A 669-nucleotide genomic window follows, 5' to 3' on the forward strand; every position below is an offset into this window, starting at 1 on the left:
GGGGGGGGGGGGGGGGGGGGGGGGGGGGGGGGTTGATAATTGATTTTATTTCCTACTACTTAATAATTCTATCCGTCTGTTGTGACTTCCTGATCACACTCATTGACTAAACCGGAACTAAAATCATGAGAAATTATTTTCAAGAAAATAAATACCTTTGGACAAAACAAGTATACCTTTGGACAGAAGTTGATATACATTTGGACTAAAACATGTACTTTGCATTTGATAAGTTTCCGTCTGTATCACGTGACAATGATACTGCACTGCCATTGGTGGAAATTCTGGTCATGTTATACAGACTTATCGATTATATTTTTAATTATATCAATTAAAAATGAATTAGCAATATATTTAGATTATAATAGGAGCGTACTTAAGTTGTTTAGGCTCCTCTGGGTTATCGCAATTTTCAGATTAGTTGCGTATTTGCTGAATATGATCTGTTTAAAACTTCCTATAACACATTTATATAAAAAAGTTTTGGTTTAACGTTGATAAAGTTTTGCATCAATTCTTTAAGACAGGAACATGAGATAGAACTCATACAGGTCGCGTTCAACTCCTAATGTGTTTAGGTTTCAGACTATGCCCCCTTTCATTTTCCTTAACAGTCCTTTTAAGAACTATTTTTACTTCGTGAGATAAGATAAGTTTCTGTTTAGATCC

This window comes from Eurytemora carolleeae, unplaced genomic scaffold (genome assembly GCF_000591075.1).
Source record: "Eurytemora carolleeae unplaced genomic scaffold, Eaff_2.0 scaffold1263, whole genome shotgun sequence".
Lineage (NCBI taxonomy): Eukaryota > Metazoa > Arthropoda > Copepoda > Calanoida > Temoridae > Eurytemora > Eurytemora carolleeae.